This window comes from Delphinus delphis, chromosome 7 (assembly GCF_949987515.2).
Source record: "Delphinus delphis chromosome 7, mDelDel1.2, whole genome shotgun sequence".
Taxonomy (NCBI): domain Eukaryota; kingdom Metazoa; phylum Chordata; class Mammalia; order Artiodactyla; family Delphinidae; genus Delphinus; species Delphinus delphis.
Genome location: NC_082689.1, coordinates 21,958,675 through 21,974,829, shown reverse-complemented (window position 1 = coordinate 21,974,829; position 16,155 = coordinate 21,958,675). Strand labels below are relative to the sequence as shown.

Here is a 16,155-nt window from a genome sequence, read left to right as displayed (position 1 = left end):
AATCAGCACTTTTAAAAGCCTTAATCGGTGTCCTTTGTTTTTTAACAGAAGTGCTTTTTCTCATTAGAGTGATGTAACTCCCAAAAGGCTTTGCAAAGGAGTCTTATTCTTCTAGTAAAGTGGAACAAACTACTGGGTAGCTGGACCGCTCACCCAGAACTCTATTATAGAACATTTCAGCTTTCCAAGATAGGTAGTAGTTTCTTAGAAAATTTTTATTTCTGTGTGCTGTTGCTCCTTTTTCCAATCTTGCTTTATTTTATGTAGGTGGCTTTAAAAGTTTATTTTGAAAGGCTGAAAATTTTTTTGAAAACTTAAAAGATTTTTGGGATTTAAATTATTTTCTATCTTTTTACATTCACATACTTTAAGCATCTTATATGCAGCTAACTTTGAAGGTTGCATCAGGTGCTTAAAAACAACCATAAACATTATCTCTTAAGTAAACTTTTATACTAACAATAGACTACTGTGATATAGGTGGCCAATAGACACTCTTTCTGTTGATTAATTCGTTATTAAAAATTAAGGACATATTCAACTTAATTATAGCAATAAAAGCATAATTACAACTATCCCTAAATTTAAGCCAAACTATTTTCTTGATAAATTTGATATAGTCTCTCATTAGCTGTAAAAATTTTACTGAGATAGAATGGATATTTCAAATCATTACTACGTTAAACATGAAAAATTAAGGCATGCATCAGCACCTGAACAAGGTCATAAAGGTTTCAGTACCTGTGGAGAAATACATCTAAACAGCTAGATTTTACTAAGTACTTTCTCTGAGCCAGACCCAGTACCAAGTACTTTATATTCAGTTTTTCATTCAACCATCAAGCACCCTCTGAGGGAAGTACTATTATCCTCTCACTCTTACAGATGAGGCTACAAGGCTTAGAAAAATAGCTAGAATGGAGCTTTCTGAATCACCAGCCTTGTAGAAATTGTAGTATCACTTAATGATCTCCCTCTGGAATAAAAATACGAGCAAAGCAATTGGCTAAAGGATTTTGTGAATGACTTTTTCAACATGAGACTAATGTATTCAGAAGATGTCACACAGAACTCTGCTAACTGACATGTTACCAGTTTTCCCCTGTTGTATCCAGGGCCATTCTTTTGCGAAACAATGTCCTTCAAACAACCTGTTTTGTTTTGGTACTTTGATTGCTACCTCTGACCCTGGACTAGACCACAAGCTTGATGGGGCAGAGTCTCTGTCTTGACACTTTTGAATGAAAGGAAAGAAGGACAGATGATAAACACTCAAATTTACAGTTAATGATTATTTATCCAGCCAGCCATATCACTAAGCGCTCTGCATATGTTATTTTAGTTTATCCTCAAAGCAACTGCCAGAAATAAATATCCATAGCCCCATTTTACTCTCTGAGACTCAGAAAGCTTAAAGATGGTCCTTAAGCTTTTTCAACGAAAGAGGGACAAAGCTGGAACTTAAAGTCTAGACACAAAATTCATGTTCCTTACCAAGACATACGAGGCTTCCCCCAAAGATTTTGCCCCATTTAAGTTATAAGAAATCTGAACAAATTCAATGGCGGTTACTTTTTTTCTTCCCCCAGGTCTTCATGCTGTGTTCTTCACTGCCTTGCTCTGCATCCGGGGCTGACCCCTTGGACTGTTTGGCAGACTCCTCTCCCTGCTGCAGGGGAGGAGCCCAAAGAGGCCAGGGTGCTTATTCCGAAGCCTGGCTTTAGGGCTACAGTTCTGGTGGCAGCTGCCTCTGTGTAAAACATGCATGCTCAGTGGGAGCCATATTGCCCTCAAGAGGGGAAAATTGGTTGTTGGGGGTGGGGGTGGGGGGGGTGGGGGTGGGGGAGTGGGGGGTGGAGGCGGGGGTGGGGGTGGGGGGTGGGGGTGGAAGCGGGGGAGGGGAGAGAAAAAAAAAAAGCCTACCAACCCTACCTGATAAAATCTTATTCCTTAGTTGTTAATTTATCTCATCAGGTAGAATTTAAATTAGATTTAGTTCTTCTTGGAGGTGGGAATAATAACTAAAAAGAAATGGGGAGGAATAGTGTTCTGGATGAACAGCTCTTGCCAGGCGGTTTTCTGAAGCTCCAGTTCTGAAAAACTCCAGAACCGAGTTTTTCAACATAGGTACACGATATATCAAATTCAAAAGTATTTTCCTTTACTCATGAAAATCTTTGTCCTTTAATTGTCTCTTCTTTTTAAAATTTGGTTTTTAATTAGAGACTAATGAGAATTGTTTAAAGTTACAACTTAGAGAACTGATTTGAAAATTATGGCAAATTGTGATCCTGTTTGTTCCCAAATTATAAGAGACAATTTAAAAAATTTAAAAACATGGATATATTGTTTTCTTCCAATTTTTTTAAGCAGCTTCATTGAGGTATAGTTGACATATAATAAACTGCACAAACTTAAAGTATGCAATTTGATACACGTTGATATATATATATATATATGTATATATACACACACACACACACACTCAAGAACTGATCACCACTATTAAGAGAGTGAACAATATCCATTGCCCCCCAGAGTTTCTTTGCACCCTTTGGCAATCCCTCCCTCCTGATTTGCCTATCCCCAGGCAACCACTCATCTGTTTCCTGTCACTATGGGTTAGTTTGCACTTTCTAGAGCTTTATATAATTGGAACCACACAGTATATACTCATTTGTACTGACTTTCACTCAGAATAATTATTTTGAGATTCACCTACACTGTTGCTAGTATCAATAGTTCATTCTTTTCATTACTGAGTAGTATTCCATTGGCTATACCACAATACCTTTATCCATTCATCTGCTGATTTGAGTAGTTGCCAGTTTTTGGTGACTAGAAACAAAGCTACAATAAAAATTGTGTACAAGTCTTTGCATGGACATATACTTTCTTTTCTCTTGGGTAAATGTCTAGGAATGGAATAGTTGGATCATAAAATAGTAGATTTTTTTTTAACATTTTTAAGAAAATGCAGAACGGTTTTCCTAAAAAGTTGTACCATTTTACTTCCCCACCAGCAATGTATGAGGAGTCCAGTTACTTAACATCCTGTCAGCACTTAGTTTGATCAGTGTTTTTAATTTTAGCCATATTGCTAGGTGTATAGTGACTTCTCTTTGTGGTTTTCATTTGCATTTACTTAGTGACTAGTGATGTTAGACATCTTTTCATGTGCATTTTGCCGTTTGTGTATCTCCTTTTGTGAAGTGGCTGTTCAAGTCTTTTCCTTGTTTTTTAGTTGGCTATTTGTTTTATATAGAGTTTTTTTGAAAATGCTATACATTCTATAGATACAAGTTGTTTATCAGATACTTGCTTTGAAAATATTTCTCCCAGTGTGTAGCTTGTCTTTTTTCCCCAATTGTGTCTTCTTTGAGGTGCAAAGTTTTCTATTTCTATTTTTGTTTTTGTTTTTTTGCGGTACGCGGCCTCTCACTGTTGCGGCCTCTCCCATTGCGGAGCACAGGCTCTGGATGCGCAGGCTCAGCGGCCATGGCTCACAGGCCCAGCCGCTCTGCGGCATGTGGGATCTTCCCGGACCGGGGCACGAACCCGTGTCCCCTGCATCGGCAGGCGGACTCTCAACCACTGCGCCACCAGGGAAGCCCCAAAGTTTTTTATTTTGATTAAGTACAGTTTATCAAATTTTTCTTATCTCATTTGTTTTGTGTCTCTCAAAGATCATCATCCCTTGTTGATTGATATCCAGTGTCTTGAAGACCATGGTTTTATATACTTTTTCCAGAGGTTTCTCTCTCTCTCTCTCTCTCTCTCTCTCTCTCCCCCTCTCTTTGGTTGTTTCAAGTGAGACAGTAAGTTTGCTCCCTATTACTCTGTCTTAGCTGGAAGCAAGAATCCCTTTCAGTTTTCAGAGATTTTAAATATACTAACCAACAATTCGAAAAAATCCTATCCTCTGACACCTTACTTCAAATACAACTTGGAATTTCTGTATATATTTTAGACAGCTGGTTTTGTGTCTCTTATTTTGTGCCCAATAAAAGTATTACTTTTGACCATTTTTTGTTACATAACTTTTTGACTATTGTTGTAATATTTCCTTTTAGCTTATTATATCCTTTTCTACCTGTCTGCTCTTTGAGAACAAATTTTATTTCTCTTGGAACATGATGTCAAAGAATGAAGCTGGAGGAAAGTTTAAGCTTGAATCCTTAAGGGAAAGAAGACACCACAGGAAACAAAGGCTAGAACCACAGCTTCTCCAGGTGTTGAACTAAATGATTATTAAGTTAATTGGTAGGTAATTATGGGATCTATTATCATTTTACATAAGTAGTACCTAACTAAGGTGATATAAATTGTGTTCTGTGTGAAGTTGTTACTGATGATGATGGCTATCCCCACGTGCAAGTGAGAAAACCAACAGAAAGATGACGGTTATTAGTGACGATAGTAATGATTATAGGTCTCTGATTATTTTGACCCAATCTGATATTTTCTCCTCCTCATTTTTTTTTTTCTTTGTGGTACGCGGACCTCTCACTGTTGTGGGCTCTCCTGTCGCAGAGCACAGGCTCCGGACGCGCAGGCTCAGCGGTCATGGCACACGGGCCCAGCCGCTCCACGGCATGTGGGATCTTCCCCGACCGGGGCACGAACCCGTGTCCCCTGCATCGGCAGGCGGACTCTCAACCACCGTGCCACCAGGGAAGCCCTCTCCTCCTCATTTTGATTACACTTATATTCTTTTCCACAGCGACTGGCATATTATTATAGCCCATTGAAAGAAATTTACACTGATTCTTTTCTCCCCAATAGCACTATATACTCTTTGATAGTAAGCACTGAATTTAGTCCTAGAAGGAAGACTTTTTTTTTCTGTCCTTTGAAGTTCTTTAAGGAGTATTGTGGAGACTGCTGGTTGTCCACCAAGATCCATGCTTTTCTTCCACAGTTAGTCCCATTGTGCATAACTAGACCACATTTTACAGGCCCCCTTGCTGTTAGGCATAGCAGTGGAAACAGTTCTCATCAGTGGAATGTGAGAAGTGATGTCTCCCTACTCTGTCTGGGACTTAATTCATTCAGCATGCCTGCTCCAGATTTTTTTATTCCTTCCCACCAGCTGAAATGCAGACATGGAAAGCACCCAGCTTTTACCAAGAAAATGATAAAAATGTCTTAGAAAAAGCCCGGGTCCTGAATCATCATGAAGAACACAGCTTCTCCACTGACCTAGACCTTTGACCCTGGGACTATTGCATGAGAAAGAAGTACACTCCTGGACTTCCCTGGTGGTGCAGTGGTTAAGAATCTGCCTGGCAATGCAGGGGACACGGGTTCGAGCCCTGGTCTGGGAAGATCCCACATGCTGTGGAGCAACAAAGCCCATGTGCCACAACTACTGAGCCTGCGTGCCACAACTACTGAAGCCCGTGAGCCTAGAGCCTGTGCTCCGCAACAAGAGAAGCCACCACAATGAGAAGCCTGTGCACTGCAAGGAAGAGTAGCCCCTGCTTGCGACAACTAGAGAAAGCTTGCGCACAGCAACGAGAAAGCCCGCACAGAGTAATGAAGACCCAACACAGCCAAAAATAAATAAATTAATCAATTAATTTAAAAAAAGAAAGAAATGCACTCCTTTATTCTTTAAGCCCCTGAGCTGTTGATCATCTTTGTGACAGCAGGCCTATCTGTCACATTAACCAATATACAGGACCTGTCACTGTCTTCCTTAGATGCCCAGTTGTTGAACTACTCTGTTCCTGGTGACTGCATGGGTTTTGTTTATCGGTTTTGCCCTGCTATTTGTAAGTCTGCTTCCATTTTTATTTCTTTTCCTGGCCCTCCATATACACACACAGAATTCAGCTTCTATGCTAAACTCTCCTGATATTCTCCATTTATTTAGAAATAATAAATTCAGGTTATCCATCAGATATTTTGAGCATCTGTTAAGAGCTCTGTTATGGGTAGAATTGTGTCCCCCCCACCAAATTCATATGTTGAAGTCCTAACCCCAAGTTCCTCAGAATGTGCCCTTACTTGAAGATAGAACCTTTACAGAGGCAACCAAGTTAAAACATGATCATTAGGGTGGGCCGTAATCCATTATGACTGGTGTCTTTGTAAAATGGGAAAATTCAGACAGACATGCACAGGAGAATGCCATGTGGAAATAAAGGCAGCGATCAGGGTGATGTATGTACAATCCAAGGAATGCCAACGATTGCCATCAACCTACCAGAAGCTAGAGGAGGGGCATGGGACAGATGCTTCCCTCACAGCCATCAGAAGGAACCAACCCTGCTGACACCTTTATCTCAGACTTCTATCCTCCAGAACTGTGAGATGATACATATCTGTTGTTTAAGCCACCCAGTTAGTTGGGCTTTGTTACTGCAGCCCTAGCACACTAATGCATGCAGCTAGAGTATTAGTGCTAAGAAGAGTGTAGCAATGAGTTCAGATTAATATATGGAGCCCTAGAGCCATAACATAACATGACCAAAGGCACACTCCTAGTCAGATGAAGGGCTGTGATGTTGACTCTTCGGTCCATGCTCTTTCCTGCAGACGTTTCTGTGCCAAACATTGCACATAGGAAACAAAGACAGGTAGACAGAGGTCTCACTCTTTTTTTTTTTTTTTTGCATCTTTATTGGAGTATAATTGCTTTACAATGGTGTGTTAGTTTCTGCTTTATAACAAAGTGAATCAGTTATACACATACATATGTTCCCATATCTCTTCCCTCTTGCGTCTATGGAGGTGTCACTCTTAAAGAATGTAAAATTTAGTAGCAAATTGGCAGAAATGAAACAATCTGATTTACATACTATTGGCAAGTGTGTTCATTGCAAAAAGGTATACATGTGCACAGATTTTAGAAATGTAAATTGATGCATTGTTTTCAAAGGGCATTTTGGTAACCCTCAAAATGCACATTACTAAAACAAAGAAAACAAAGCATATGCATTTCCTCTACACTCTCCTGAAACCACACTGATATGATAGTTCAGAGAAAACAACAGTAAAAAACCACAAGAATGAAGAGAATAAGAAAGAAGACAGAAGATAAGAAATATCAACAAAACTCTGGAAGAAGGAAAGCAGACAGAGAAGTAATGACTGAGCTCACAGAAGAAGCCAATAAGAAGCAAGTTGATTCACATTCTAGAAACCTTAAAAAGCACAACAGTGGGAGGTACCGGGTACCTCTGACGGTGGGAAAGAAAAGTGGGGCTGAGAAGTGTTTGAAGGTCTCTATATAAGAAGCAACCAGACACCATCTTTAATCCCTCCCCTGTTCTACCCAGCCAAGGACTGCTCCACCCCTCCCTCACTTTGTCCAGGTAAGAGCCAGGAATTTTACTGTCTGGATAGATGGAACCAGACAAATCCTAAACATATTGTAGGAAGGTGAAGAGGTGAAGCACAGCTGAAAACAGGAGGATTGAGTGGAAGTCTACATGTTTAATCCCCATGTGGCAGATTGGAGAACTTCCTTCTGGATTTAGTTTCTTTGGAGAGAATGATCTGTAGTGTAATGAAATAGCTGGATCCCAAACCCAAGCACCTACACTGATGCCACTCAGTCAATAAGCTTCACCAGGTGCACAGAATTTCCAATCAGACCTTGAGATCGGTGCCTCAACCTCAGATATGAATGGACAGCCCACAATCATCAAGCAGTTGAGGAAAGCCTCTGTCTTGAAGAAAGATCAAAATGGACTTATAGAAAACAAAACAGAAAGATTTGAATAAGGGCAATAGAAAGAATAGAAGAAAACGAAAAACTAAAGCAAATTAAATCTGGCAAATCAGTGACTATAGAGAGAAAGAAGATACTGCAAGGGTACAACAAGAGTAGTCATCTATATGTGTGTGGGTATTCAGAGAGCAAGAAATAACTCTCAGAAATAAAAAAAAAAAGAGAAGATTACAGGAAGAAATTCTGAATATTGATGTTATTAAAAATTATGGTAGAGGGGCTTCCCTGGTGGAGCAGTTGTTAAGAATCCGCCTGCCAATGCAGGGGACACGGGTTTGATCCCTGGTCTGGGAAGATCCCACATGCCGTGTAGCAGCTAAGCCTGTGCACCACAACTACTGAGCCCACATGCCACAACTACTGAAGCACGTGAGCCTAGAGCTCGATTTCTAGATCAGAAATCAGAAAGGAGGACTAGCAGTTATTTCCAGAATGTGTTAATGATCTAATGTACATCTATGAAAAATGTACAAAATTATACCTCAGATATATTACATTAAGTAAAATTAAATGGACACTAGAAACAAAATGTGCATGGCTTTCAATGCATCAATTCTAAATTCCTCTATGTTTTAAGATAACCCTAACCCAGAGATCAGCAAACTTAGGAGCCAAATCTAGCCTACGTTTTGTTTTGGGGTAGGCTGTGAGAAAGAACTGTTTTTAGATTTTTTTTTTTTAATTGTTGAAACAAGTCAAAAGTATAATATTTTATGATAGAAAATTATATGAAATTCAACTTTCAGTGTTTATAAATTATTTTGTAATACCTCCATACCCATATTTTTCCATATTATCTATGGCTGCTTCCACTTTCGGCAGAGTTATGTACTGACAGAGACGATATGGATCACAAAACTGAAAATATTTACTGTTTGTCCCTTTAGGGAAAGGTCTGCTGACCCCTGGTATAGGGGTTTCAATTTCCATTGAAATTGTAGTCTGCTTGTTTCAGCTGTTTGGTTTTATCTTTCTGGAACTAAAGTATAAGCCCCCTAAGGGCAGGGATCATCCTTACATTTCTTTTGTATTCACCTTCCAAGCATGGAACACTGCATGGAACACATGACAGATGCTCAAACAATACCTGTTGGGAGGTTAGATGATGAAGTACCCACAAGCCAGAGGTGACAACTCCTGGGGTAAGTCAGTTCTCATGGTCACATAGAAGGGTTTGTTCAACCAGGGATTTTAGACCCTCAATTTGTTTTGATTTGTAAAGCTGTATTCTTTTTGGCCATTCTGCCAAATGACTTGTCCATTTTCATGATTCGTTTTTATGCTTTCTGTTGGTTCAATATTGGACTTTTGCCTTAGCAGCAAACTTCAAAGAAAGCTCTCCTGTCAGAGTTGCTGATATGAAAGAAGACATTAAGGGTCAAATGACCACTTAGTGCATAAAACAATATGAGAGGAAATGTGGACACTATTTCGCGTTCATGACAAAAATGAGGATGCAGTGGAAAGTGAGATGGGAGAGCTTACTGCACTGTGCAAAAATCAAGTTACAAGCTGTCATTAACATTACAACACAAAAGAGCTCTTAGAAGGGCAATTATTATACGTAATTTATAGATACTTGCTTTAACTATTTTCATTTTTAGCTACACAGGAATATGATTAAGAATGTGTAGTACTACAGTCTAGTCAACTTTCCTTGTTATTCTAAGAAAAATATGATTTTGTATTGAAAAGTAACCCAACATTTTCTAACATCTCAGTGTATAATTACTGTCAGATGCTAAATATGTATAATCTGGCATAGGAAGCACTGATACAAATTAGGTTATTTATTACTTTTATTCTTGATTTGCCTTATGATTGCAGGAAAAGTATTTATTTTTATAACTTAATCATCCTCCTTTATAAAAACTGGATAAAATTCTAGCTGCCTATGTCATTAGCATATTGCAAACATGCATAAGTGGTCTACAGAGTGGCATTTATGACTTTTGGTTTCATGATATTTATCAATTAGCATTTTTATGTGATTACACTCTGGTCATATATTTGTGTGACCTTGCTATCTCTTTGTGCCTCAGTTTTCTTATTTGTAAAACAGAAATGTTGAATTAGATTACTCCTTGGGTGAAAACTTTTATGATTATAAAATAGCTCTTGCCAATTTACAATTTTTAAATGTCACTTAAAGATATCTGAATATAAAATAATAATGACAAAATTACACCTGCTAAGTATTCATGCACGCATTTTGCATATGTCAGAATATTAGAACATACATTTTGGCATGGAATACTATACATCCTCAACTTGCTTTTGTTTCTAAGTAAAAGAAAAGACAAAGAGCTGAAGTTTTACATCTTGCAAGAATAAAAATACTGTTTCTCCTCTCTGTTTAAGTAATCCAAGGATCTTTGTTACTCTACTTCATCATGTCCCACATTTGGAATCCCTGGAGGTGGGAAGTACAGCTCATAAAATAGCCATCTCTTCCCTGCCTGAGTTCTAAACAGATGAATGATGGGGGCAAAGATGAAGGAAGTGATTCAGTATGAGAGTCAGGTAAGTCTGCTAACTGTGCCCAGAATTAGGGAGTCTCATTTGCCTGTTATAGGTCCCGTTGGACTGGAGTGACCCACACAGGGCATGTGACAGCCCCAGCAAGGTCAACTGCATGGAAGAGCAGAGAAGCAATAAAGATTTCAATGGCCAGGCTCCATGCTTAGGGGAGAAAAATGGAACACAACCATATCTGGTTCTTCTTACCAAATTTACAAATTCAGTAAGTCACTTCATTTCTCCAGAGGAGAGACAAAATGAGAAAACTGTCAAAGAGAGTTACCAGGACTGTGCTTGTGGAAAATCATTAGGTACAGAGTAAAGATGTCCCCTTTCTCTTTTTTTTTAAAACCCCACATTTGTTTATTTATTTATTTTTGGCTGTGTTGGGTCTTCGTTTCTGTGCGAGGGCTTTCTCTAGTTGTGGCAAGCGGGGGCCACTCTTCATCTCGGTGCGCAGGCCTCTCACTATCACGGCCTCTCTTGTTGCGGAGCACAGGCTCCAGACGCGCAGGCTCAGTAGTTGTGGCTCACGGGCCCAGTCGCTCCACGGCATGCGGGATCCTCCCAGACCAGGGCTCGAACCCATGTCCCCTGCATTAGCAGGCAGATTCTCAACCACTGTGCCACCAGGGAAGCCCCCCCTTTCTTAATCTAAAGTCATAATCATTACTAGCTATATTCTCTAGAAATAAACCTTTGTGAAATTTTTTAGATCTTAGAAAATGCCAAGATATGGCATGTAAAATAATTTGATACAACTTTTCAAGCAGATTTTTCTATAATGAAACCACTCTTGGTTATACATTTGCAGATGTTCTTTGCAAAGAAATGTATGCATGTGTTTAACATTTATCTTTGATATTAACTGTGTTAGTATTACTATTGCTTACTTTGACATTTGAGCTTTAACATTTCTATTTGGAAGAATTAAAAAAAACATGACCTCAAAGGAGCTTTAATTCATTGTCATAATATGAGTTCATGTGAGTGTTTTAGAAGACACTTCAGAAATGGATTTGAATGAATTTCAGTAATGAAATGCCTTCTGAGGCAAAGTTTAGGACCATGCCACTTGGAACGTAAAATCTTACTTGTGGAAATTGCTTCAGTGGAAATATATACTGATGTACAGTGTAGAAGGTAGTTTGATTCAATGAGTATGTTAGCAGAATTTTCACGGTGACCAGATAAAGACGTATAATTAAATAATAACTAGTAAGATAAGAACAGAATAACTACAATCTTAAGTACAGTTTGACTTTTACGGCAATAAACGGAAATTATAGGGAGGCAGATTTTATTTCAACACAAAGAGAAACTTTCTAATAGTAAAAGCTATCCAAGACTGAAATGGGCTGCAGTAATAAAACAAAGGCTGTTCAGTCACTTGATTATGGTACTTGTAGGAGACTCATTCATGGTTGTATTGTACTGGGTTTTATTGAACTTGATTTCCAAGTTCTCTTTCAGTTATATTCTATAAGAGCTAAGCCCTTTCAAAGTTTCTTTTTCTTTTATATTAGTTAATAAAATACACTAAAACTACTCAGCATATCTCTGCTTATAATAATAGAAAAGAATCAGAAACATTTAAAATAAGGAAGAAGGGGACCATGTGAAATAATTTCTTTACAAATTAAGGTATTGAGAACCATATCTATTTTCTAAAGGTATTTTAAAAGGATCCTTGTGTGTATGAAGGGTCTTATTCTATTAGTGTTCCTTTGCTTGTTCTGAAAATATTATTCCTGAAGCAATATTGTAAGTGATCTTGGTAAAATTACTTGGCTCATTCTAAAATTTATAAGAGGAAACTCAGTAAGAAAAAAAAAAAGCTGCCCATAGAATGGACAGTATTGATTTGGAAGCATGGTCCTAAGAATTTGAGGGTTTAGAAGCATGGATTCTAGTGAATTGGCCATAGTTTATAAATTAATCACAGCTTCTTTTTATCTGGATGAATGAAGCAACATTGAGTTACACAATGGTCAGGATGCATGACCATTAAGTTCTTCATTCCATCTTAGAGCTGGGCTTCACTAGAAACATATTTCCTGATTCGATAATAAACGCCACACGCAATGACAGCCAGGAGGAGCTGTTCGGTCTTTACTCTGTCTCAACACCCTCTGGGTGGAATCAAAACATTGCACCTACTTGCACTGAGTTCACTTTTGTGTCTTTTGGGCTACATATATAAGTGGTAAAGGAAAATACTTGTTTTGTAATGAAAACATGATTGCTGGATTCTTTATGCCGCTGAAGATTCCTCTGCCCATTTGTGTTCTCAAATGCTTTCAGGAGCTGTTTTGAAAGGATGGCTCGCTGAATTCTCAGCTCAGTCATCAGCTCTCCCCTCAGCATTCTGTTTCAGTGCGTGGGTGGGAACTTCTACACTCCTCGACCCTTTTACTTTGAAGAAAAAAAAAGTTAAAAGTCTCAATCTATGGTGTAAACTGTAAAACATCTTTTCTCCCCAGTGGTCATGCCAAAACAAAACCCTGCATATCACTCTGCATAACTGGATCAGACAAACTTTACACATCAAAGAGCCATCATTGTAAACCTGAACATTGCATTGCTTATTTGTTAAGAGAGTATGTACCAAAAATTGTATAGGAAATAAAGACAAACTTTCTGACCTCAAACACTTTAGATCACATCTGAGAACAGACACTAGGTATAATATGGCTCATAATTGGTAACAGAAGCAGTTAGAAACAACTTGATTAAAGGTTGGAGACATTTTCTCTGGTATAGGACTCATAAAATGATCAACATATATATTAATACATTTTTTGGTGTGTGCATTTGGGGGAGTAAAGAACAAGGGAGTGAGTAAAGTTTGTGAACATTGGTTTTTGCTGTCTTCCTAAGATGTCAAGGCTGTAAGAACCTATCAACCAAATAATATTAAATGGAACACATCCAAATAATATTAGGCTGAACAAAATGAAATCATTGTAGAGCAAAAACAGTGAATATAGGCAATTTCATATGGGTCAATCAATAAAAATCTGCATTCGTTTTCTATTTCTGTGTCACAAACTGCCACAGATTTAGCAGCTTAAAATTACACTTATTGGGCTTCCCTGGCGGCGCAGTGGTTGAGAGTCCGCCTGCCGATGCAGGGGACACGGGTTCGTGCCCCGGTCCGGGAAGATCCCACATGCCGCAGAGCGGCTGGGCCCGTGAGCCATGGCCGCTGAGCCTGTGCGTCCAGAGCCTGTGCTCCGCAACGGGAGAGGCCACAACAGTGAGAGGCCCGTGTACAGCAAAAAAAAAAAAAAATACACTTATTTATTATCTCACAGTTCAATAGATCAGAAGTCTGGGTGGGCTCAACTGGACTCTCTGATTAGGATCTCACAAGCCCCAAATCACCATGGGGTGGGGATCTTTTCTGAACGTTCTGGAGGAGAATCTGCTTCCAAGTCCAGGCAGATTGTTGAAAGAATTCACTTCCTTGTGGTTGTTACCAGGGATTGTTCTCAAAAACTAGAAGATGCTCCCGAGTCCTTGGATGTTACCCCCTTCATCTTCAAGCCAGCAATGGTGTGTTGGATCCTTGTGCTTCAAATCTTTCTGACTTCTTCTGCCACCAGCCTGAGAAAACTCTCTCTTTTAAGGACTCGTGTGATCAATTAGACCTGCCCAGATATCTTCTTTTTGATTAACTCAAAGTCAATTGATCAATAACCTTAATTACATCTGCAAAATCCCTTTTGCCATCTAAACATAACTAATCAGGTCTTGATAGCTCATCATATTAGAGTGGGAAATATGGGGGGTGCGGGCATTTTAGAATTCTGTCTACCACGTATATTAAACATGACCCCAAATGTCTTGGTTGGAAAATCCTCAATTGCCGAATTGTGTTATCCATGACCTGGGACATTTCAAATAATTTTAGGTACAAGATGCCCATGAAAGGATGGGGTGTATTTGCAAAACCTTAAAGGATTTTTCTATGCATTAAATGTAGTTAATGTTCTAATACACTTCAATTTTAATCTTAGTTTTATTTTAAATTATTAAATAATACCCATTATTTTATGAATTAGTATTAAAAATAGTTGGGAAATGTTATGATAAAATCAATCTTATTTTGCAATATATACATGTATCAAGTCATTACACTGTATGCCTTACACTTACACAGTGTTTATCTTTGTGCTTACTACGTGCCAGGCACTGTGCTGTGGATAAGTGGTATAGACGAAAAATGCTGTGAAAAGTTGTGCAGTGCCATGGCCAAAGGTGTGGTCTTGAGAATCAAACTGTTTAGGTTCAATGCCATGCTTAATCATGAATTTTATGACATTGGACAAAGTTTCTTAGCCTCTCTGTGCTTCTGCAAAACAAGCATTGTCTTCAATAGCCTACCTTATTGAGTGGATTAAATGAGATAATCCATGAAAAACATTTAGCACAGTGCCTGGTGCAAAGTAATTGCTCAATGAGTAACACATTATTATTATTATTATTATTGGAGGAAAGGAAGATGGAAGAAAAAGGAAGCGGAAGGAAATTGAGCTAGGCCAAGTGATCAAAAGATTCATAGATGAAGCTTCACTTTGAATGAATTAAATTGAATTTTTATAATTGTTAAAGAGGGGAAGTCTATTCATTCTAAATTATTTCAAATTTGCCAATAAAAAGTTTTTATTTTGTAGAAATGAGAAACTGATTATATCTGCTTCTTTGGACAGTGACTGGGACTAGAGACAATCCATATATTCTGCCTGTTGGCAAATACCACGTCTGTGTAAATTTCATTTTCTTCAAAGATATGTAAACAAGTGTCTAGTCCATTCAGGCTGTTATAACAAAATACCACAGCCTGGATGACTTATAAACAAACGAATTTATTTCTCACAGTTCTGGAGGCTGCAGGTCAAGATCAGGTGGCAGCGTGGTTGGATTCTGTTGAAGGCCCCCTTCTGGAATGCAGACTGCTATCTCCTTGTTGTGTCCTTACATGGTAGAAGGGGCTAGGGAGCTCCCTCAGGTTTCATTTATAAGGGCATTAATGACCTAATCACCTCTCAAAGGCCCCATACCATCACATTTGGCATTGGTATGTCAACATATGAATTTTGGGGGAACATAAACATTCAGACCACAGCAACAAGCAAACAAACCAACAAGGTACACTGGACCACTAGGCCACCATGCTACACTGGAGAAGCAGGATTATTCCTGATACATGAGGCCCACCCCGGGGGAACTTGGTAAACTGAGTTTGAATATTCAGCTTGACTAGGAAGGAACCCTGTGTATGCTTTTTCACCATCATTGGATTGACCCAAGTGCCTTAGTCATTCTTTTCCAAAACAGTCCAAGATAAGATGACCAACAACAAATGATTAAGGCTCAACCTTCAGTCAAAAGAAAGGGAAAACATCACAGTCATTGAGACCAAGAAAGCCTGGGTGTATAGCCACCCAGTCAGTCCATTCTGCAAACAACTTTCCATTTATATATTTCCTATCCAAGAGCTGACTAATCCAAGACTGGTCCTAGATGGTCAATCCACAGATCAATTTAGCATCAGCCAATTAACCAATCAATGATCACCTTTTTTTTCTAATATGACCTTGTAATGAAATAAAGCACCTGGATTTTCCTCTAAAGAACCATTCCTTCTCCACTTTCAGCCCATGGTCTTCAGGCATGCCTGACTTCAAGGGTAGGATTTTGACTTGGGTCTGGGTAATGAGAGCATGGACATATTCTAGCCTTTGCTATTGGTTCTTGGACTCACAATCCAAAGTAGGCCAATGAAAATCTTTCCTAAGAATTTTTATAGAATTAACTAATAATTGTGCTTCCTTTTGGGATTACTAAAGTGGTAGAACATAGGTGTGAAGCTGCTGGCGGATTACTTC

The 16,155-nt window shown here is 38.7% G+C and overlaps 1 long non-coding RNA gene across 2 annotated transcripts in view; it reads left to right on the top strand.

Moving 5' to 3' along the window:
* Positions 1 to 4,077: 4,077 nt before the first annotated feature.
* Positions 4,078 to 16,155, top strand: part of LOC132428020 (uncharacterized) — a 28,804-nt gene continuing 16,726 nt past the window's right edge. The window contains exons 1-4 of one of the 2 annotated variants that reach the window (XR_009520055.1): positions 4,078 to 4,263; positions 8,785 to 8,883; positions 10,103 to 10,264; positions 13,747 to 14,186. This is a non-coding gene — a long non-coding RNA (uncharacterized lncRNA). Of the gene's footprint in view, positions 4,264 to 8,784; positions 8,884 to 10,102; positions 10,265 to 13,746; positions 14,187 to 16,155 lie in introns of those variants that run through there. The other variant, XR_009520056.1, reaches the window with a different exon arrangement.